Source organism: Stigmatopora argus, chromosome 2 (assembly GCF_051989625.1).
Source record: "Stigmatopora argus isolate UIUO_Sarg chromosome 2, RoL_Sarg_1.0, whole genome shotgun sequence".
Taxonomy (NCBI): Eukaryota; Metazoa; Chordata; class Actinopteri; order Syngnathiformes; family Syngnathidae; genus Stigmatopora; species Stigmatopora argus.
In genome coordinates, this window is record NC_135388.1 from 4,629,341 (window position 1) to 4,652,057 (window position 22,717).

Genomic DNA, 22,717 nt, shown 5'->3' on the forward strand with positions numbered 1-22,717 from the left:
TACTTTTTTCTCTTTACAAAAAACAAAAAATAACAAAATATGAATATATCTACTTCTGTAGATTATATATATAATACATCATTGAAACTATTTAGGTAATATTAACTACTTTTTTCTCTTTACAAAAAACCAAAAATAACAAAATATGAATATATCTACTTCTGTAGATTATATATATATATATATATTAGATACATTTTTAGCATAAAACACAAAAAGGTACAAAAGTAGATATATTCATAATTTGTTTTATATATCTATATCTATCTATATATATATATATATATATATATATATATATATATATATATATATATATATATAACAAAATACGAATATATCTACTTTTGTACCTTTTTGTGTTTTATGCTAAAAATGTACCTCTTAAGAGCCAAACTCTTGCAAGGCATGCATTTTTATTTTCTCATTGATATTTAGGTTAATTGGGACCTGATGAGTGTAAAAACAAAGAATTATCTTTTCACATGATGTAGTTTCTAAGAAAAAAAGATCATCATAAATGGACGCCAGGCATTTGTAGTCCAAAATTTAACATTGTAGTCTTTGAATGCAAGTTGGTCCATCACAGACAGATAAACCAATGAGATCTCTTCTGATACAAGCAGCACCTGACTGCAATCAACTGATTGTCATGCAATCTGTTGGTGAAAATGTTTGTTTTGCACCAGTAGGACTGGAAACCTGGACTCACTACTTTTGGACACTAAATGATTAATTGAGTATCAATTATGCCCTGGATAAAAGTTACTATGACCATCTTGGTAAGTGAAATACTACTAAATACTGTATTATTGTGACTTCTGAGTTTGGTCTTTTTCTAATCATGATGAAGTGATAGCACTTGCTAGAAGGCCTCTCAGTTCTTCTAAAGTTGTTGACTAAGTGTTTTGCCTTAAGATTCATGCTACAAACTGGCTTTAGTGTGGGTTGACCATTCAGGACTGGCTTAATGTATTTTCTGTGCTCCTTGTATTTTCATTTCATATTTGCGTATTCCACATTGGCTCTCACAAAGTACTGGCAGCTAACGGAACAGCAGTCATTTTCCGAGGAGCTGCCGAGGCGTGACCTCGCTAGCGCTTTGCAAATCAATACAGTCAAGAGAAGCTGACACGAAGCCAGGCGCGACATGTAATAAATGACAATTCGCCGTCAACGCTGGCGAGCGTGTGGCTGACAACCACTGTCGCCCGCAGTCGTTTTCATGTGACGCCCGGCTGTTATTTTGAAAGTGGGATTCATTTGGCGCAACTGTCTGGCACAGATGCCGATATTACAAGTAAGCACCTTTAAAAAAAATAAATAAAAAAAACAGTCACCATAGTACATCGCCTTGCCCTCCCAGTGTTGACAGACGAATTACAGTTGAATCTTTTTATTGTTGTTGTCTTTCAAAAAGCAAAAACACCTATATTGAAAGCAATTTTCCTCTTAACGTGCTCAAATTGTTCAGAGAAAATTGTATCTGCCATGGCTGGGAGATGATTGGCTGCGTCTTTTGTTCGCCAGCAGACAAGAATGGAAGGATTTCATATGCCGAATGGGATGTCGTTTGGGGTGTGACTAGGGGTTGCGGCAGTGCATATTAAACCAAGTGTTGTGAACAATGAGTGTCAAATTTCACACGCTTCGGAGGATGAAAATGCCTGCCGTTGTGCAAGGTGAAGTGGGATTAGAAATGTGATGCCGATTTGGTTAAGTGCAAAGAGGTGCTTTTGTGCAGTGGAAAGATGTTGTTTTTTGTGTGTTTTTTTTATTTTTAATAAATATCTAGTAGCTTTATACTATGAAAACAGCAACTTGACTGAGTCCTCACATTTTTTTTTTAGATTTGGAAGATGATAAAAAGATACTGTAAACTCTGATAATATTCTACTTAAGGCAGAGTAAATATTTAATAGGGCTGGGAAAGTTAAATAGCTAAGTCTGAGTTCATTTGAAGATTAATTAAAGCAGTTCATCATTCTAACTGGGCTTTAACATCAAATCCATTGTAAAATTAGCTCAAGACTTTTGCTTTCTGTGTTGTTAATCTGTGTTATGAAAAGATGTACTTAAAAAATACCAGTTTCAATGCTGATCAGAATCCAGCATCTGTTTAAAGGGCTATCCATTATATCCTAAATACAGAGGGTCTTGTATACACTGAAATAGTGATAGTAGTAGCAGTAAGTAGGTTAGAAAGACATATGCTAATAATCATGATAAAACTTTTTAATTTTGCCTATCTCTGATTTTTTTTTTCCACTCATGATTTGTTGTTAAAGGCGGCCTAGTGGCCTTATTGCTCTGGGGTCCTGGGTTCAAATCCAGGTCACGTCCACCTGTGTGGAGTTTGCATGTTCTCCCCGGGCCTGCGTAGGTTTCCTCCGGGTACTCCGGTTTCCTCCCACATTCCAAAAACATGCACGGTAGGCTGATTGGACACAAAATTGCCCCTAGCTATGAGTGATTGGTTGTTTGTCTCGTTGTGCCTTCAGGGTGTCCCCCACCTCTGGCCCGGAGACAGCTGGGATTGGCTCCAGCACCCCCGCGACCCTAACGAGGATAAAGCAGGTCAGAAAATTTAGATGAGATGAGATTTGTTGTTACATGTGCAGGCATGTGCTGGTTACCGGTTTGTGTGTTTTGTGGTTTTGTGATTAGATAGTTTTTGAAGAAAAAAAAGTACTAAAACACTCACATTTTTGAAAAGACATTTCAAACAAACTTCCAATTTATCTTCAAATATCAGCCAAAAGTCAAATACCCCTAACGTTTTGCGAGACTTTCACTGGTTTGACTTGATCCGATCTCAGCTAATTAACGCTACCGCTAATTGGCCACGTCCTGACATTTCTTTCTATGGACATAATGAATTATGAAAGTTCTCTTGTCTCCTGTCCGATAGAGCTGTTGGTTCAAGGGCCCATCCATTAGTCGTTATTGTTTTCTCCAAACATGAAATTGATTCCATTTACAGCCAATCAATGGCGAATGATCGTGACATTCAGATATGACCTTAAAGCCGGCCTGCGTTTAACAGCTATGATGTGGATTAAACTTTTGCTAATGAGGTGATTTCTCTCCGCTCGTGGGATGGGCGTGTGACATCGTCCCGGCGGGACACTAAAAATTAGATCAATTATTGGAGCTTCACTCGATTACTGTCGCTACGCCGCTAATTTGCGTAATTAATAACCGGCCTCCAGATCGGGCAAAGAGCACTTTATTAATAACAATCCGCACGTGTTGATGGAACGGCGTCACAATCAATTGCGGCCGCCGCGCAATACTAATTAGCGTGGTTATTAATTGTTACAGTTGTGAAACGCGAACACGACATGCTGTCGGCGCCTTTGTAGCGCCATTGGCCCATTGAAAATGGCAAATCTAATTAGGCATTCAGCAAGCAGACTGGGAATCCAAATGAGACGGTATCGGGCCTGACAGCTGGCAGCCGGGGCGCCGTTCACACTGCGCGGTGGAGGGGTGGTGGGTTGGGGGGGTCGGGGGTACAAAAAGTGACATTATCCTGGCAGGGCCTGGCGACAACAGGAAAAGACATGTATTGCAAACTAATAAATACATTCACAGCAGCCGCCTACCATAATCGCACAATGGCCCAATGAAATGCCTCGTAGTGGCTTTTGTTGGGCCCACAAGAGCTGTTCGTGCGTTTATCCAGCTGGACAGTACCACCTACAACTAGTTGAGGCTTTTTTTAAGTGTGTAGAACTGTTAATATGAAATTATGTACATCACATGTGTCAAAGTGGCGGCCCGGGGGCCAAATCTGGCCCGCCACATCATTTTGTGTGGCCCGGGAAAGTAAATCATGAGTGCCGACTTTCTGTTTTAGGATCAAATTAAGAGTATAGATGTATATTAAATTTCCTGATTTTCCCCCTTTTTAAATAAATAATTGTATTTTTTTAATCATTTTTTTTGTTTTTAGTTCAAAAATCATTTAGTGAAATCTAAAAATAAATTTAAAAAAAGCTCAAATAAACATTGTTTTAGATCTATAAATAACTGATTATTCAGGGATTTTAATCCATTTATTTAAAAAAATCTAAATATATCTAAAATGGTCCGGCCCACATGAAATTGAGTTGACGTTAACGCGGCCTGCGAACCAACCCAAGTCTGACACCCTTGATGTACATCATACCGGTCAATTTACACGTTTTTCTTGTATTTATACGTTTTCGATCATTTCAAATTGTTTACGCCGCAGGATTTAAAAAAAAAAAAAAATTAAAGTACGTTTTTTAAAACCGATCTCGTCTTCCCCATTTCAGATTGTCTCGGTCACTGGTAGCAGAGGAAAATGTCATCGTCGATTGCTAATGTCACTTCTGCCTTTTCACTATACAAATATAGTGCGTGAGCAAGCAATGTCAAACTGTCAGCGTCATATAGCGACATCTACAGGATTTTAAATTTAGTGCATACAATGTTAATCACCTTGTCTATTGTAGGGATATGTTCTAGACCAGGTATGTCAAAGTCATTTTTGTCGAGGGCCACATTGTCGTTATGGTAAAGGTTCTTTGATTTTCAAACTTTTGAAAACTATTGAAAACTGACCGATGGTAACTAAAAATCCACAATTATTTTGATATTAGATGAATTGAGAAAAGTGAAAACAAGCGAGTCACAAAAACTCTGGTTGAACACCCTAAATTGCCCCTAGGTATGAGTGAGCGTGTCCGTCTCCCACCATAGTTAGCTGAGATGTCTCTCCGGCACCCCCCGGCGAACCTTGTGAGGATAAGCGGTTCAGAAAATGAATGAATGAATGAGTAAAAGTAAAAAAGGTAAAAGCTACTGACAATTATACGCACCAATGCATCAATGTGGGCTTCCTAAGGAGCTGTACCACAGGCTAGGACTGTTGGGATGTATTCGGGGGTGACTGAATGGTAGGAAGCTAATCCGGAAGGATGGAACAAAATTCTGTTGGATGCTTTTGACGAGTCACTTGACTGTGATATTACATTACTGGAAAGTACATTTTCCAAGTAACTGTTCTACTTGGGTATTTTTCTAACGAGCGTTACTTGCTGCATTTACAAAGACTTTTGGCCTTTTTTGGGCAGTACGCCTTGATATGAATGCTTATCTATTGTAACTATCTACACAGTGCTTTCAAGAGTAATTCAATAATAAATGGTCAGGCTGTCATTGCAGGCTGAGCGCTGAAAGCTAATTTCTGAGAGTGAGAGTTCTCCACTTGCTGGTGTGATAAGAGCACTTGTCAAGAGAGAACATATGTCACCACGTAAAGCACCCGAAAGCTGATAGGACCCAAAGACAATACGAGAGTAATGTAATCTGTGCCATATGTTGAGCATACACATTGGAAAAAAATGTCATCAAATAGCAGTGATGAGTTGAGACCATTCTGGTCAATGTGTGGTAAAACGCACCCTGCTTTTCACTGAAGGCAACTAATAAGTGTTTTTTCCAATATCTTTCAATATTGTTCAACACCGTTAAATTACTTGAACTTCAGCCGTTACCTGATTGGCACACAACGCGGCTTTGTTGGTGAGGTGAAACCATTTTGGATGTGTAGCAGCAAATGTGCTTGCAAGAGTAGCAATAAAACATCAACACCCACCTACGCTTAACATAGTTCACTATGTTAACGGGCATTTATGTTAAGCGACCCATTTGGTTCGCTAGATCAAGTAGCAAGTCGGATCGCCTGAGCACAACACAGCTTTCAATCCATTTATTTATGTTATTACTATGCGGTTTGCTCTAATGAGATTACAGTGGACGACGATAATCTGATTTGGCCGTTGTTTATTATTCAATTACGGGGACATATCTGGGACCAGTTTGCGTGTGAGGCTGGTCCCCGGACCGCCTCTTTTGCTGCTCAGGAGTCGTGCCCTCTGTGGAGATCATTGTGGCCGCCAATTGGATTACCCTGACGGAAGAAGTCATTCCTTATGAGGCTTAAAGTGTACGAGCTCAGTCAAATTCATTTTCCCTCGGATTACAGTGATGGTTCCCGTCATGACAATGATTTGTGGCCCGGCGCTAACTACTGCCGAGGGTCTTTTTCTGGAATTTTTCAATCTCCAATTGTTGCAGCAAATTGCTGCAAATTGGATTAAATCTGCATCTGTGGCGCAGTTTCATTTTAATGTCCAATTCATTAGCAAAACTAACATTCTTATTAGCGCTTTAATGTTCTCCTCATGGCTTATGAGAAAATATGTACTTGCAATTACTCGTGGCCTCTCACTTATGCACTCGTGAGAGGTTTATTTGGTTTACGTAGGCCTCTTTGATTTATGGCGATATTGAGATCTAAACTATGGAGGTAGCTGCTGGTTAATTGAGTTTTTAATAGTTATTGTTGGGGTTGCTGTCCATATTTTTGGCGCATTGCATAGCAATTGCACTATGACTCATTCTTGCCATTCTAACATTCGACAGACTACAAAACTCTTTTGATTTGTGTTTTTTAGCAAAAGCCTTCATCCATTTCCAATTGCAAAAACATTTAAAATTTCAAAATGTATCCTTTTTTTCTTAACTCAATTTACACAATGCCACAATTCACGTAAATTACACCCAAAAAATCAAGGAATCAAAACACCTATACATCACTTAATATTTGGCCAAAATTCATGCAAATCTGACAAAAACGTGCTCATTAAGTATTTCTATTGCCCCTTTCAATTTCACTGGAAAAAATGACAATTGACCTGAAATGCACCGTCAGTGTCACTGAAGCATGTCTCAACTAGGAAGTGACCCGAAAATACTCCAAAATGACTAAAAAGTCATCAAAAATATACATCATGAGACCCACGAGAAAGACCAAAAAAAATGCTGTTTCCTAGACATTGTAAGTAAAATGACTGCAGTATTTTGTTCTCTCGCTTCTGTTCAGACTTCCTCGTTCCCAGTGGAGGAATTCAACGAGATGTAATGTGATAATATCAATCATAATTGTGTTAGGTGTAATCCGTCTGACTGTCAGTGTGGGAAGGATCAAGAGGGTCTCGTGGCGGAGCCCTCCTCCATTAATAATATGGCAAGATCGATGTGGTACAGTTCCACTGTCACAACTTTAATGGCGGCTGGCTTTCTTGCCCCCGCCGATCAATAGCTCGTCTCCTCGGGGTCCGCTCAGGGGCCAGGGGACCTCACTGACGCCTCGCTTGTGACTGTGCAACCATCTCATTTTGGGTCTTTACTTTGTACACTTGCAAAACTTGAAATCCAAAGAAGGGATTTTGCACAGCACGTGAATTGCAGTGACTTGTTGCTCGTCATGTTATTCTGAAAATGATGACTGTCTACCGTATTATCACGATTATATGGCACATTTTAAGCCGCAGTGTCAGTAATGAGTGCTATTTCTGTATTTGACACACACAAAGGACGCACCGTTTTTAAAGACGTAGCCAGGCATGGCAAAACATCCACCAGCTTAAACATACGGACACACGCTAAAAACACGTTTTTAAAAAGGCAACGGAAGCAAAACTGAGTTCGGTTGTACTTTATTTAGCCATTTTACAATGTACTCACGTCATCATCACCCACAAATCCATCAAAGTCCTCATTTTCTGTGTCCGAATTGAACAATTGTCCAAATGAGTCATCAAACGCTGAGTTTTATACATTCGTCCAGGCGGCCACAATCCATTCCCAAATAGTAGCTAGCGTAACTAGCCCGGCGCTGCCTGCCACCGCTCGTAAAGCTGTGTTGATGTCGATGTCCAGGCCACAATCCATTCGCACATAGTTGCTAGCTAGTAGCTAGCGGCAGGAGTTCTTTTGTAAATCCAGCCGGAATGACGGTGAGCACCAAATTAGTGTGCTCACTGTCATACTGGGTGCATTGACAAAAGAACTATATATCCCAGCAGTCACTGCGCAGTACTTTTTATACGGGGAAAATAGTAGAGTCAGGGGCTGCTTGCCGTAGTTGTGAGAGCTGTAGAGGATGGTGTACCCTATCGACTGATTTTATTTTATTAAATCGTGATAACATTTTTAGTATTGGTCCATATATAAAGCGCACTGGATTATAAGGCGCCCTGTCTATTTTGGAGGAAATTTAAGACTTTTATGTGCGCCTTATAGTCATGAAAATACGATACTTAAATGAATACACATTTGTCCTCTGCAATATTAAATCCTTGTTCTTTTTAAATGACAAAATTCCACCATGCTACCATGTTGAGGGACTTGTTTTCACTCGCCGACAACCCAAATCATTACAGACAGCATCATACCTAAAAAAAACACTTCAACCACGGCTGGCTCTAGAGGTGACTGTGTAGTTCCCTTCAAAAAGAGTGCATTCAGCCAAAGCACCTTCCTGTTAGATGAACAAAATTGCGATCACAACGTTGTATAAGACTGTGCTACAAAGCAGGAAGGAGCGCTACATCGGTGCCATCATCAGGCTCTGATCGCAGTGGCCTCTTGCAGGGAAGCAATTGACTGGGGCGGCTGCAAACTAACGTCTGCTTTTTCCCTCAGATGGGCACAGCTGGAAAAGATCCGCCACCCAGCCAGATCGAACCAGACTTGCACCTCACCTCGCTCCAACCTCCCCCAAGCTCTGTCATCCCTCCTTGTCCCCGCTGGATAATGCTCACGTCCTTTTGGAGCCGTTCTGTAAGTAAACCTCAGCAATCTCATTTCCCTGAAATAACAACAATTACTGAAATAACACGTATGGAAAAGTAACTCTGGTACATCAGAGTCAGTCATGACCAGTCATTTTGTAATGGTAACTGAAAATCTGGAAATCTTATTTTTTTTAGTGGAATTTAATTGGGTATGTCTATATATGTTAAGTGATGATTCTCAAGAAATTGATGTTCTTATACATTGCTGTTGAAAACGCACTTCCATTTAAGTACTTATAAATGGACCCTTTCAGGGACAGTGGACACTACCCGTTGTAGGACGGTTGTTGAAAAATTTACACTTTACACCACGTGTCAAAGTGGCGGCCCGGGGGCCAAATCTGGCCCGCCGCATCATTTTGTGTGGCCCGGGAAAGTAAATCATGAGTGCCGACTTTCTGTTTTAGGATCAAATTAAAATGAAGTGTGTAGCTGTATATTAAATTTCCTGATTTTCCCCCTTTTAAATCAATAGTTGTAATTTTTTAAACAATTTTTTCTGTGTTTTTAGTTCAAAAATCATTTTTTAAAATCTAAAAAAATATAATAGCTAAAAACATTGTTTTAGATCTATAGAAAACTGAATATCCAGGGCTTTTAATCCAGTTCTTATAATCAATTTATTAAAAAAAAAACTAAATATTATATCTAAAATGGTCCGGCCCACGTGAAATCAAGTTGACGTTAAAGTGGCCCGCGAACCAACCCGAGTCTGACACCCCTGCTTTACACCTTTAACCCTTTATAAAGCAAATGAAAATTTTTAGTCTATGAAAAAAAAGTCACTTTTTACTGTGTGGGCTAAGAATACGTGTGTGTGCGTGTGTATGTCCGTTTTACAGTTGAATAGAAACTAAGATTAAATTGGAATCAGCGGTCCTTTTGAGCTTTGCAACATTGTTCGAGCAGCATATCAATCTAATGAAATGTGGCCCACTTACCGGTAAACTTATACCTTGAAGAGTGCAGTCATGCAATAAAGCATCACCAGAGTTCAACAGGTGCTTGAAATTTAAAGAGGCAGACACACTTTTGGCATCTACTGAAAAATGACATTGACTTTAACGGATGACGTTCAATCATGCAACTATTTTCATCCTTCTGCTGTGATTTGAAATGAGTTTATCACCAGAAGACACCCTCAAACGGATTGGTCGCCTACCGCTTTCAATGGTAGCCCTGGAGTTAACATAAAGTAAAACCGATTCTAGCACAATTCAACAACATGTTTGTCTTTGAAGGATCGTTAAAATACCGCTTGATAAAATAGAAATGGTCGACTTCTTTTCAGGAATGATTTCCTGACTACAAAATTTAATGTTAGAGAGCAAAACCGGACTTGGGCGGTTTTATTTGATTCCCCCTGTGTTGTCGGTTGTAAGCGCCCCTCCTGCGTAGTTGACAATAAAGCCAGGAAGAAGCAACAGGGTGGGTGTGAGAGAGGGGGGGAGTGTTCACCATGACTTCACGCATCCCCTCCATCTCAAATAGGATCCCCCGCTGCGAAGCTGAATGGCAATTAGCATGCTAAAGGTAGCACTAAGGCGCGACCTCCTTTGAATGCCGCTTTTGGACCAGGGCGGCCATTAGGACTCTCTGAAATGGGACGAATCAAGCATGTGGAGCGCACATTTAGGAGGTTAACTCGTGTTAAATTGAGGAAGTCAGAGGCTGACACACTAAAAAAGCCAACCGTGTTGTACAAATAACTCCACGGATCAGATGCAACAAGCACGGTTCAGGTGTTAGCCGCCACAAAAAAGAACGAGGGCGTATCGAGGAATATTGCAGTCAAATAATTCCGACTTTTTAAATTAATGTATTTTGCTGGCTGAGTGCAAAATATTGAAATCTTTTTTTTATGATAGGAGGATGTAAATGAGGCAAACTGTTAATTTGCCTTTCCCATTGAAGATAGAAGTAGAAATTCAAAATATGACAACCGACAGTATTAAAAACAGAATTATATTGAAAATAGGGGAATAGAAAAATGAACCAAAAAAATGTTAGTCAGTGCTAAATGTGTCAGTTACCCAATCAAATAATTTCTAAATATTACAACTGCAGATTGTCATCACACTTAAAAAAATAAATCAAGAGCTATTTTTGTGGACAAGCCCCTCTTCAAGTAATATGGAATCATTTTCAATGTTCTGCATGTTTGTGATAGGTTAGGAAAGCCTTATTTTTGGAGAACTGAAAGATGAGTGATGGCAGCTAAAGCATGACTGGCCTTTTAGCTCAATGGTCAGCATGTTCGACGGCTATGGTGGTCTGGCTCCAATCTCCCTTTGGATAGGTTACCAGACTGGTTATACATACAGTACTTACCTTTGACAGTCGTATACTGTAAAGGCGATATGTCATTTTTAGTTTCCCATTTTTTTAGAACAGTACAATCCTAAATCCAAAGTTACCGTATTTTCACGACTATAAGGCGCACATAAAAGTCTTAAATTTTCTCCAAAATAGACAGGGCACCTTATAATCCAGTGTGCTTTATATATGAAAAAAAAAATTAAAATGTGTCATTTATTGAGGGTGCGCCTTATAATGCGGTGCGCCTTATAGTCGTGAAAATACAGTAATTAAAAGTTTTTCTTTTAAATCCTCTTTTTAAATATACAACCATAGCCCTTCAAATACAAATATTCATATGACACCCGTAAGAAGACTAAAGATAAAAAAATCATTGTTTCTATAGACTGCAACAAAAATTGTAAATTTAAATTGAATTTAAAAATGACAATGTGCCATAGTAAAACACACACATAAAAATGTCCAGCTCATTTCCTAATTTTCTCTTAGTACAACTGTCATTTCAAAACTAATGCAAATAATATTGTAATAAGTGTTTTAAAGTCATCTTTTTATTTCCAGTTCTATTTTTTTCCCCTCCGGATCAGACACGACTGTTTCTCATCGTCTTATGTTAATGTCAGTAGCAAGTGTGACCGCTCCAATAGAAAGCCAGTGACACGGCCTGTCCGTCACCTGACACCTGCCGATAGCGGGGGTCTTGGGCCGGGGGGGCCCCCACGCGCACGAACAGACAGAGCCTACACACCTGATAATTATTGAATTATACACAGCGCGCCTCTTTCACTAACCTCTCCTCTCTTGGGACCCAGCTGTTCATGAAATACCTCCCAGTAAGACGGGGGGCGGCTTTAGCGGGGGGGGAGGGAGAAAAGACATTTAAAAAAAAAAAACGCATTATGCTTCAGTGGCTCTCAATAGCACGGACATTTTTCGAGAGAGGCCAAGTGAAAAGATACAATTTCACTCAATGAGCGCGCCGCAATGAGACGACACAAAGGGGACAAGATAGCGCAATCTGGAGGTCGCTGACACGGTCGCCTGTTGCTGTAATGACTACACTTCCCTTCAGCGGCGTTTGCGTGGGTTTCCGATCGTATTTGGTGTGAAAATAGCCAGCGGATGGCGGCCGTGAAATGTCAGGTCGCGGTGGAATTATTTGATTTGTCATCGGAGGGTTTAATAAGCACATGTGACTATCAAACTGTTCAGTGAATGCTTTCTCAGAGCTAAAATAGGAAGAAACCAGAGCTGGGAAAGGGAAATATTGAATGAGGATGAGAACAAGGCTTTCCTGTGTTTTTACTGCAAAATAATTAGAGTTGGATGGAAAAACAAGTTAGCTTCAAGCCAACTCGGTGAATTGTTTTGCTATGCGCAAATTAATGCTGTCGTCATGAATGGCAATCATTTGTAATTTGAAGTTGGGTATAGTTGGACTAAGTTCATTTTGTCGTCTTGTTATCTATGTTTTGACCGGTTTGTTTATTTTTTTTTAGGTTTTAGCCACCAGACATGTTTCGTTGTGTTACTTCCGCGTGGAAGTTGCACGTTGAAACAAGTCAAGTGACTAAAAAGTAAAAAAATAATAAAATAAAACTATTTTCTGCTTATAAATAAACCGGTCATAACACTGAAGTTTTTAATTTAGCGTGAGACAATACAGTACACATTTTGTTGGTTGGTTTTTAGCCATGTCAAAACCATAGTAATTTGTATTAAAAATCAGTAATATCAATTGAGGGAATAAATAAATTGAAATGTAAACAAATGCATGGATTTGAAAATATTTTCTTAAATTTAAACGTTACAATTAAGATTTAATCTATTTGAAATATTTATAAAAAATAATGGATTAAATTCAAATGTAATTTAAATCATTTATGGGTGTCCTTTTTTCTTCATTTACATGAATATATTTGACAGACACTAAATCATATATTCCCAAAAATAAATAAAAATAACATATTGTTGGATTGACATTGCCTCTGACATATTTTCTATTATTTTTTAATTTATATGATTTTTGTTTTAGAATCCCAAAATTAAATTAAAACGTAATTTAAGTCATTTATGGGTGTCCTTTTTTCATTTACATAAATATATTTGACAAACACAATCATATATTCCCCAAAATAAATAAAAATACCATTTTATTGGATTGACATTTCCCCTGACATTTTTTCTATTATTTTTTTCAATTTATATGATTTATTTTTTATTTTTTTAAATTCATCCAATTGTAGGCTGTCCAGCTTCCCAAAATTAAATTAAAATGTAATTTAAGTCATTTATGGGTGTCCTTTTTTTCTTCATTTACATGAATATATTTGCCAAACACAAAATCATATATTCCCAAAAATAAATAAAAATAAAATCTTTTTGGATTGACATTGCCCCTGACATTTTTTTCAATTTATATGATTTTTTTAACTCATCCAATTGTAGGCTGTCCAGTTTCCCAAAATACATTAAAATAAGGTTAAGGTTATATTGTAGTACATGTCGTTATTTGTGAGTTGCTAATTGTCCATTTTTTTTGCACATTCCATAAATGAGACAAACCATTTGTCGCTCAAGGGGAAAAAATGTCAACCCAACCCTATAAACTTTGTATAGTACTACTCGAAAAAGAACACTTTTACAAGTGGATGAATCTTTTCCATGGTTATCTACTTTCTACTTTGCAGTAGTGAAACCCAGTCGCTGTTCAAAGAGCACTTTATTGTCTCTCAAAGTTGAAAGCGGTGAAATAAATCAAATAAAAAGCAATTTATTTATCCCCAGTTTTGATGCATACTGCAGTTTTAAAGGAGGGTGAGTGAGTGGAATGGAAAAGGGCTGCGGTAGACGAAAAAAAAAGAGACAGCAGATCCAGCCAACCACTTAAGATATCTTTGAAGATGAATCAATCACGATATTATGGCGAAAGTCGGCAAGGTGGCTGCCCGCCGCCGATCGAACGCTCGGCGTCTTGCACTTCATAGGGGCCCGCGGGGGGCATCATTGACGCCCTTGATTGATCGTGCGGTGGAAGTGACTGCAGAGAAGAAAAGGATTACGCTTGTCAAAGGGCAGTCAATACGGCGAGGCTCGCGCTCAAATGTTTGCACTAAATCTCAAATAGTGTTTGCAAAGCTGAAAAAGGGAGAAAACAGGAGGGGGAAAAAAGGCTCATTTTGCACCGAGGACCACTCGAGCTGACAGGCGGGCTGATGATGAGCGTACAAATAATCCATCACACTCAAACTGGACAGTTAACCAACAAAAGTATTTTTTTTAAAGTCTGTTTTACATATAAAGATGTTCTCTTTTGAGTTTTGGTTGGCCTTTGAGGAAGATTTCTCGGTATTTGTCTCTGTTTGTAAGTACAGTGGTACCTCGTCACACGACCGCTCGTCATACAATATTCTCGTCTTACGACGGAAATTTCGATCGAATAATTCGCCCGTCATGCGATCAAAATTTCGTGATGCGAACAAGCCAGGTCTTTTTTGCATATCTTTCGTGTATAACAATATTTACGAGCACGGAACGATTAATTCAGACGAGTTTCTCCTAAGACCAGGAAACTCGCAACGCGCATTCAAAAAGAGGGCTTTCTGGGTAATAGCATCCCCGGTAGCAACTCTATCATAGGCACCGTTCAAAGGGGATGCGAACACAGATGCTACAAGCTAAAAGGGAGCCGCTAGCCAGTGCCCCCGAAGCTCCCATGAGCAGCGGAGCGATCGCTGATAAAAGACTGCTGCTCGTTGGCAAGTGGTCGTGCGTTATCCGATTGCGAGGACATTTGTGTGCATCATTTTCGGAATATTTTGAAGGCAATAGTACGACAGCAAACAGCCCATCGATAGCGAACGTGAGGGTGGAGTGTTTGTTCCGTTTACGAGTGCGTTGTGTGGTGTTTTTTTCAGAGAGTTGGAACGAATTAATTTGTTTCCCATTCATTTCAATGGGAAACTTCCGCTCGCGTTACGAGAATCTTGTCATACGAGCTCAGTCCCGGAACGGATTAAGCTCATATCTCGAGGTACCACTGTATATGACTTTATTCTATTTACAATTACAATTTTTCTCCTCATATTACGACTTTAACGTCGTAATACTGCAACGTATGAGTATTATCGTAACATGACCACTTTTCCCCCACATAATTTTGCGACTTTAATCTCTTAGTATAACAATGTGTGATTTTATTCTGGTAATATTACAACTTTAATCTTGCAATATTATCCTTTTATTCTCGTCCTATTTTTGGGGGGGCTTTAAAGTCCGTCGTAGAATTTACATAACTGAGATACACTTCTATTTTCTATTCAAGGAAATTATTTAATATTAAATTTAACCATTTCACATTCAGACGGAAATATCCGCCTATAGCTGGGAACTTTCTCAAGATCTGATCTCTTTCAATACACAATAAAATGAAACCATGTCATTCACATCTCTTTTTTTTGTGTTTGATGTAAAAATCAAGACTTGATTGAGTCTAACGTTTCTAGCCCCCTCTTCAAACCCCCCCACAAAGTTCCATAAAGTGCTATGGAAATAAATCACTGTTATCCCTGACAGCGCTGACAGGGATTTAAGCAGCGGCAATCACTGGGAAACACCTCGGGACCCCCCCTCTCATTGCACATTTACGTTGCGATTTTTTTTTTTGTGCAAAATGTCATGAGGGATGGAAGAAAACCTGCGTTGGAATCACACTGACATAAATATCCCAGAGCAGTAAGCAAATTGCCTTGACGAATAAAGGTAATAAAGGTTTTGAAGGGACGGGTGGAGGATGGCGGTGGTCCCGCGTGGATTCCCTCCCGCTCACCCGGGTGAGATTATGGCGTTTGCTTTTATCTGTCAGGGATCAATATTTCAAACGTCCGATAAAAGGCTAAATTGAAGTGGGAATAGTCGCCAGGGCCGTAAAAGTACAAAAGCACAATTATCAAAACGCACTTAAAAGCGCCTAATAGGACACGTGCATATTAAAAATGGACGCCCCGTGGTTGTTTGATCGCCGCGTTTTGAAGCACGCCGCTGCTAGCGAGACTCCTCTGACGCCATTTATGGACCACTTTTGTCCTTTATGAGGCGGGCGTAAAGAGAAAATGGGACACAAATGTTGTTTTTAAAGACTAATAATGCAGTAGAAATAAACAGTTAAAAAGTTTTTTTGTCAGTCATCATTGTTTTTTCTTGTGCTTTTACAGAGTGTTATGCTATATCTTGTTTGGCATTAATATTTTTATTTTTTCTCTAAATGTCTACAGCACGTGTCAAGGTGGCGGCCCGGGGGCCAAATCTGGCCCGCCGCATCATTTTGCGTGGCCCGGGAAAGTAAATCATGAGTGCCGACTTTCTGTTTTAGTATCAAATTAAAATGAAGATTATAGATATATATTATATTTCCTGATTTTCACCCTTTTAAATCAATAATTGTAATTTTTTAATCAATTCTTTTCTGTTTTTTTAGTTCAAAAATCATTTTGTAAAATATATTTAAAAAGCTCAAACGTTGTTTTAGATAGATAAAAAACGGAATATTCAGGGCTTTTAATCCAGTTCTTTTAATCCATTTATTAAAAAAATCTATATTATATCTAAAATGATCCGGCCCACGTGAAATCAAGTTGACGTTAAAGCGGCCCGCGAACCAACCCAAGTCTGACACCCTTGGTCTACAGTGTTACCTCGACATACAAGCAATTCGAGATAAGAGTAAAATTTCGGGCAAATGTATATCTTGAGATACGAGACAAATTTTGATATACGAGCAGACAGCGGATGCGAGATGCTGCTCATAAGAACATCATGGCCACTGTCAACTCCCTCTTTGTAATGTCTCTGCGAGCACTGGGCAGAGCGTTACATTTTTTCAGTGTTTTTTTTCCCCGTTAGTCATTGCGAATGGCGAAGCGATCGCTAATACGAGAGGAGTATACTACTTCTCGTTGGCAAGTGGTCGTGCGTTATCCTATGGTGAGGACTTTTGTGTGCATCATTTTCGGAATATTTTGAAAGGGAATACAAACTCAAACAACCCTCGATTATTGACTGAAAGTCAGTGTGGAGGCGGGGCAAAAAGAGCCAACCCGGGAGAAGAAAAGTATCAAAATGTCAAACAAAATTAGAATTAAGTTTCGTGTAAGGTTAGATTAAACTTATTTTTGTGTATGCATCGTAATCCAAGTTCATTTAAATTTGTTTATGTTATGTTACGAGCGCGTTGCTGTGCAAAAAGTCGGAACTAATTAATTTGTTTTTAGTTCATTTCAATGGTAAACGTTCGTTTGAGTTACGAGAAAATCGACATACGAGCTCAGTCCTGGAACGAATTAAGCTCATATCTCGAGGCACCACTATATTTAGTCTTTCACTTCCATCAATGAGGATTGGCGTCCAATCACGTGGTTCTTTTCGTCATTCTGAATGTAAATGACGTCCAATTCATTGCAGCGAATGAACAAACGTTCATAATTTTTTTTTCAGTATTTTTCTTCAAATAATCATATTTTTTGGAGTTACAGCTTCTATGAGTGCATAATGGGGCTAAGACTAAGCTAAGCTAGTAGTTGTGTTGTTCTTTTCTTTTTGTGCTAAATGCCAAAGGGTTTTATCAGCTTTCATTCAACACTTAAGCGGATATCCGGGGATGATTTCTTTCATAAACATCCTCTTCCTTCTCCCGGACGTGATGATAATGTGACACTCCCTCCTTTTTTTTCCAGGCATATTGAAATGGTCCTTCATTAGAAACACAGATCAATACTTCTTCTACTCTCTCCATGAAGCTGCATGAAAGGTGCCTGATTTTCACTTTTTTGTTTTTTTTAAACAAATCAATTCCTTCTATCTTGTTAAAAAACAAAGAAACATCTCACAGCAGTACAATTTTAAAGGAGCTTTGATAATGATTTGTATGAATTCAACACAGTTGTCTATTATTATTGACTTTGAAATTCCGCCTCAGGACAGTAGAAATGGTGTGAATTGGTGTAACTGGGATAGGCTATAGCACCCCCGCGACCCTTGTGAGGATAAGCAACTTTGAAAACGAAAAAAAATGAATGAAATGTCCCCACCAAATTTTTAGTGGCATTTTTTGGAGTACCTTGTAGTTACGGTGATTAATATGATGATTAATAATTGACGACAAATTGTTCAGCAATTGTTTCGTTACGTAATTCATTTTGAATTTTATGTTTAGGAATTTAATTAAAAGTTATTTTTTTAATGTCTTGTTTATTAAAGAAACAAGAACCAGTAAATGTTATTTTTAAAGATTTTCTTAATTAATTATAAGCAAGGATAAAGAAATATATACGTGTGTGTGTGTGTGTGTGTATGTATATATATATATATATATATATATATATATATATATTTATATATATGTATATTATTTATCGATATAGATATAGATACAGATATATATATATAGATATGTATTTATAGATATAGATGTATATTATTTATCTATATTGATATAGATACAGATACAGATATATATATATATATATATATATATATATATATATATATATATTCATAGATATAGATATATATTATTTATCTATATAGATATAGATACATATACAGAAATATATAGATATTTATTTATAGATATAGATATTTATTCATAGATATAGATATTTATTTATAGATATTTATTTATATATATAGATAGATATAGATATTTATTTATAGATATATATTTAAAAAAGAAAAATATCTTTTTAAATGTTCAAATAAGGCGGGGAAAATGTGAATATTGTCTGATGATGCTGAAAATATTGTATTGTTGTCCAAAGAATCGATATCGTATCAACGTGAAATTGGTGATTCATATTACTGTTATTCATTGAGGTTGATCATCCTCAAATCAGACCTTTGCTATCTATTAACCTAATCAGAAAAAAATCTCAATTTAGTCGACCCTGTTTAAGTAAAAATGAGTTAAGTTGAGCCATCTGACCTTCATCCATCCATTTTATTTCACCATCCTTCCGCTTTAATTCCCCCCTAAATTCACCACACCTCTTTTTTTGCTATTTGCTTTATATGATAGAAAAGTGAAGAGTAACATCTTCCGGCATAAATTTGCGCCCCCGCGGCAGCCTCGGGGGCTCATTTTCAAAATAGTAAAGGTCTCGCCGCATTATGACGGTTTGTGCTGGCGCATTTGATGGCAACCGTGCAAACAGCAAGCACTCGACCTCTGCTCATATTTCACCGTTTTTCTTTCAGAGCTCACGACCGAAGCCGAGAAGACGCCGCCCTCGTTTAACGGCGTCGGAGGGAGGATTTTAAAAAAGCGTTTGACGTCGTCGTCTCCGAAGGCTCGACAAAGGTGACCGTCTCGAAATGTGTCGGCGCGTGATGCTGTGGGAAAAAAATCCAAGGCCCGCTTTCCGTTCAATACATTCAAACGGCTCGGGTGTTATGAGACGTGGGATAGTGCAGCGTACGCACGCCGTCTCTCGGCCCCCGATGAGGATAATTCATTAACTTCCCCTAATCCTCCAGCAGAAAAAAAAGATGAAAAAGCTCGCTGCATATCAAAAAAACAACGATTTCACTGCGGCTGCTTGAACCAAAAACCCCCCTTTTTTTTCTTCTTACATGCATGTCATGTGTTAATGAGCTCGGAAATACATTTTGGCAGCGCCGCGGGATGAGAGGAGCTCAATAAAATATACACAGGAGGTCGAAACGGCAGGAGAATTAAAAAAAAAAAAAAGCTTTTTGACAATGTTAAGCCCGCCGGCCTTTTGAGGCAACAGAAGGGTTTTTATCAGCTCTTCAGATGTTGGATCATAGGGCGCGCAAAGCTTTCCAAGGGTAAGCAAAGTCAGGAGAGGCGCTACTGTACCGAAAACAAGCTCGGGATACTCATCCCCAGTAGTGGGAAGTGAGTAAGTTCATTTATAGGGAGGCCTCATTTTAGGAATTATGACGTTTCGGATTGACAACAGCCGGGTTTTGTCCCGCTAACACTTCAGAACATACGTGTGACTGAAGTCGATACAGTGGTACCTCGACCTACGATCAGATCGTTGTATGACAAAAATTTCGATCGAATAATTCGCCCTAGATACGATCAAAATTTCGAGATGCGACCAAGCCAGGTGGCCATGACATGGGAGGCTGTTTATCATTGTAGCGCACTGTCTTTTTTCCCGCATCTCTTTCGTGTATAACAGATATCTACGAGCACTGAACGATTGATTCAGACGAGTTTCTCCTACGCATCGACCAGGAAACGCACAATGCGCATGCGTGGGCAAAAAGAGGGCTTTCTGGGAAATGAAGTATACTCGTGCCCACAATGGCGATAGGCAATGGCACCCTTTCTCAGAATAAAACTTCATTACCAACAATCAATACGTGGGTAGGCTATTGCATTTCCTGTTTCCACCCTTAGCATGTTAGCTCCCGTTGGCGGAGCGATCGCTAATTCAATACTACTTCTCGTTGGCAAGTGGTCGTGTGTCATCATATTGTGAGGACATGTATGCATCATTTTCGGAATATTTTGAAGGGAATACGTACAACAGCAAACAGCCCATCGATAGCAAACGTGAGGGTGGAGGCGTGGCAAACCGTTAACCCGCCCAGAACGAAGGTAAAAAAATTAAAACAAAATTAGAATTCAGTTTTGTGTAAAGTTACATTAAACGTATGTTTGAGTGTCTGTATATATTAATCCAAGTTATTTTAAATTTGTTTGTTCGGTTAAGAGTGCGTTGTCGTGGAAAGTCCCCCTTTTTTGACTAAATGGAGTGTTGCCAATGGAGTTTGTTGCTTTTGTTTGCGTCCGCTAAGTCGCACTCTAGTCATCTTCCATGCATTCAGTTGCAAACAATTGAAAACCCTAAGTATTCATATTAGCATTTCTTATTTTTAATTTGATATGTTGCACTTTCTATTGGCATAAACTTCAACTTTAACAGTGAAATCCGGCCTAATTTGGGTTATGTTGCCAGCGTAGGAATGGAATTCGGTCATGGTCTACTGTATGTTATTTACTTTCGTATATATATTTGTGTCAGCCTTCTACTTTTTAAAAAATGTGTGAACTCGGAAGTGACTCGCTAGAAAACATCCACTTTTGTGCAGGTTTCAACCTCGCCGCAGTTTGCCGAGAACTGTTCTTGTTGACATTGCGGATGATGAAACGATACTGCACTTTAGCAACGTCCTGCTGATAAAGCCGCTCGACCCCTCATTGTGGATGATGGAATCAAAAGCACTTTTGGAGGTGAGCATCACCACCATCACTCTCGTCCTGCGCCATTACACTGCCTGTCGGGTTTTGACACATGGCCAAGATGGAATAAAGTCACAAAAATAGATTTATTATCTGGGATATTCAAGATTTTTAGGCAAAGCATCCGCTTCTATTTGGATAGTGATGGCAAAGAGAAAGAGCTCAAATTTAGACAAAAGATGATCATTATTTTAAGCGTATCAAACTCAAAATCGGAACGATGCGTTTCTTATTGGAAATCAATGATAACTGATGATGAAAATCGAGGTAAGTGCTTTTAAGTGGACAGCAATAGTTTATTAAGTTCGGACTTTTAAGTCGCGCTTGTTTGTACTCACGTGTGACTTATCCAGTAATGTTTTTTATTGATTTAGCATTTTTTAGTAAGGGCTGATGTGTATTCGGATGTGCTTTCATAGTCCCAAAAATGTTATGTTTTGTTTGTCATGTGACACAAAACTTCACAATAAAACATTCACTGCCACTGTAAGAAAACTAGACATGACATTTTAGCATTTGCACAAAAAAAGATCATTCACTGCCATTTTTACTGTATAATGCAGATATAAAAACATTCACTGACACTAAGAAAACTCGTGTGCGGTCGATTGGTCGCCGGTCTTTTGGTCGCCCGGACCGCGACAACGGGCGACCAAAAGACCGGCGACCAAAAGACCGGCGACCAAAAGACCGGCGACCAAAAGACCGGCAACAAAACAAGGTAAAACAACACGGTCTATGCATCAATAAAAGCCTAATAATTACTAGGGCATTAAGTATGACTAAATAGTAATTCACAGTTTGTATTTAGGGAATTTGAGCAACGATTTAAATGGTAATTATCACTTACCTTCCGGGCGACCAAACGTCCGGCGACCAAAAGATCGACGACCAAAAGACTGGCGACCAATCGACCATGTAGCACCACAAAACTAGACATCACATTTTAGCATTTGCACTAAAAAAACGATCATTCACTGCCATTTTTTTACTGTAAAATGCAGATATGAACTCTAAAATTGGTATTTTCATAACTAGACAGCGACAAAAACCTTCCACAATGCGCTTACTCCATTCCCCACGTTCCCCCCTGCACATGGCCTTCCATACTCAACTCTTCGAAAAATAAATAAAGGCAAATAAAAAAAACGAGCTACTTTGAAAACGCCTTGTTTATCAAGGTGCGGCCCATCAAACGTTAATGAATGTTGATTCAAGCCGCGGCCGTGTGCGTATCCCGGCCCCCGTGATGAAGGGCCACGCGGCGGCGGGGAAATGGAGGGTGTTTAACATTAAAAATGATGATATTGCATCAAGGCGATAAATAAGTGTGTAAATATGTGCGACGGGAAGCAGGATGACGGATAGCGGCACTTGCCGCAGCCCATTAGTTGTTGACAGCTCCTGCAAGGGAAGCAAGTGGGAATGCGCGGCCTGTAATTCTGCCTCA

The 22,717-nt window shown here is 38.9% G+C and overlaps 1 long non-coding RNA gene across 1 annotated transcript; it reads left to right on the plus strand.

Annotated features, from left to right (window-relative positions):
• The first annotated feature begins 642 nt into the window (after positions 1 to 642).
• Positions 643 to 21,259, plus strand: LOC144070690 (uncharacterized). The gene is made up of 5 exons (XR_013299431.1): positions 643 to 782; positions 8,524 to 8,661; positions 17,726 to 17,799; positions 19,245 to 19,347; positions 21,117 to 21,259. It is a non-coding gene; the product is annotated as an uncharacterized LOC144070690 (long non-coding RNA).
• The last annotated feature ends 1,458 nt before the right edge of the window (positions 21,260 to 22,717 follow it).